This window comes from Patiria miniata, unplaced genomic scaffold (genome assembly GCF_015706575.1).
Source record: "Patiria miniata isolate m_02_andy unplaced genomic scaffold, ASM1570657v1 HiC_scaffold_29, whole genome shotgun sequence".
NCBI classification, from domain to species: domain Eukaryota; kingdom Metazoa; phylum Echinodermata; class Asteroidea; order Valvatida; family Asterinidae; genus Patiria; species Patiria miniata.
Window position 1 is genome coordinate 1,801,266 of NW_024037068.1, and position 2,213 is coordinate 1,803,478.

Consider the following 2,213-nt stretch of genomic DNA (forward strand, 5'->3'; position numbering starts at 1 on the left):
GTTACCTTATAAGGACATTGGCGTGCGCGTCGCGCGAACTGCGCGATATCGCGCAAAACGCAGCTGGGCTGGGCCCAATTTCAAGTAAGGGTAAGCAGGCGATTTTATGCTAACAGAGCCTTTGTCTTTTTCATGGAGACCGTAAGCATAAGCACAGCAAAAGGCACGCTTACCTCGGGGAAAAAATTTGCTTAAATTAGTTACGTAAGAATTGAAATCTCCATGCACGTGCGACCGTTAGCACGACCACGCCGTGAAATAGTGCTTAAGGTTAGCAAATTTTTATGCTAAAACACAACTTTTCTGCTAACTGTTAAGCAGCGCTGTGAAATTGGGCCCTGGTGTAGTGTAAATTTCGGACCATGAAATACTGATTCACTGGTAAAGTCGCATGCGTAGTTATGTGAGGAATGTGAACGTTCAATCAATGAAACGTTAAAATGCACCCGGCCGAATTTCATGGGAGTCCAAATTTCATGTGACACTGGAAAAGTGTTTAAGATCAGCTAGCCATGTCTTTATAATCCGTTTAAGACCAGCAATGTGACGGGCTCTCGACCAATAGGAATGCATAAACTGTCTTAGGTATTAATGAATAAAAGTTAACGATAATCATTGCTAAACATTATACTTGTAACCAACCTCGTGCCCCGTGGGTACGATCTTGCTGCGCCATGTTGTTTCCCATCATGCCTTGTGCGATCGTAACCCCTGGAATTGTGTAATTTAAATGTGCCAAAATATGGCACATTATAATTAGGCTGCAGTTTATCCATTTTACGCGCCGACGCCATCTTTAAAATGTTAAAAGTTGTGATTTTGAAGAATCAATCCTTTCAAACATAACGTTTGGACGTTGCGTTATGTAGCAAAGATTTGTATTAAATGTACGTACCCCTTTCGTGCCTTTACAACCACAGGCTGCCATAATCCATATCGTACAGGCATCGCGACTTTTGAATCACAATTTTTTTTCGTACGTGACGTTACGTGCAAAGCTCGCAAGCGCATTATGGGGGCGCCCGGCGTGCAATCTTCGAAACGAGCGCGCAGTACGCTGTGAATAGCCAATCAGCGTCATTTACGTCATCATCACAGCCAAGGGTTAGTTTAAGGAACGAACACGTGCCCCTGGAGTCGAGGCTGACGTGTAACCATTGATCTCCATATACACAGACTGGATAGGACATCGAGCCGTGTTTGTGCACAAATGCGCGGCCGAACAATGGCGGCGCGTTTACTGTCAGACGGGTAAACGCGCATTGTGTTTTTACTTTGTTTACTTTGGAAAATGGATTATTGAGTGAAATTTTTCTTCCAGAAGGGAGTTCAAGCGTTCCTCCAAAACAAGCTTTAAAAAAATAATAACTGAACGATGAAGAGTTACCCTCAATCCCTCCAAACAGCTTTTCCACACTTTCTTGATATACACTTTCTTATTATGCATTTTCGAAATTCAAGAACCCCCCCCTTTCCTTTTCCCTTATTTTTTTTTTAATCCCTCCTTCTCCCAAAAATGATTGTAAGTAAATTGCCATTTCATTTTTGGCACATCGGTCATTAGAGCACACTGAATTACTCCATCAACGAAATGAATAATTGTATTAATAATATGCTAAAATGACATCATATTTTTTAACTGAACACTCACACGAGAAATTGTATGGAGATTCATTCAATGATTGATATATTTATTAAAAAAACCTGAACATACACTAATTACAATCTAAAAGGTAAACAAACCTTAATTTTACAAAGTAATTAGTAAAAACTTCTTCCCGTCCCTAGATTGATCAGGGAATGACATCGTTCACCTCTTGCAGTGATATTGTGTGAAAGGAGATGAATCACAAACCAAATAGTACTATACTAATTTTGTCAAAGAATAATTCAAGCTACGCACGGTCTTGTTTATAATTAAATGTTTAGCTATACTTCTGAAAATAAATATAATTACTTGTAAGTGTAATGGGAATCGTTTTTGTGAGCGAATATGACGGTGTATATGGCTATAGCTAGTAATCTTATATAACGGCGTACACAACATAATTTCCAACCGTAAAAGTATTCATTGCTTTCTTCACCATACAAACTGTCAATAATGTGACAGTCATCTTGGGAGCTCATAAAAATACTTGCGTTGAACTCCACAACTTCTTTCCAAAACCAAAATCAATCAATGTTAACAGTTCCACATCGTAAAAATTGATTAA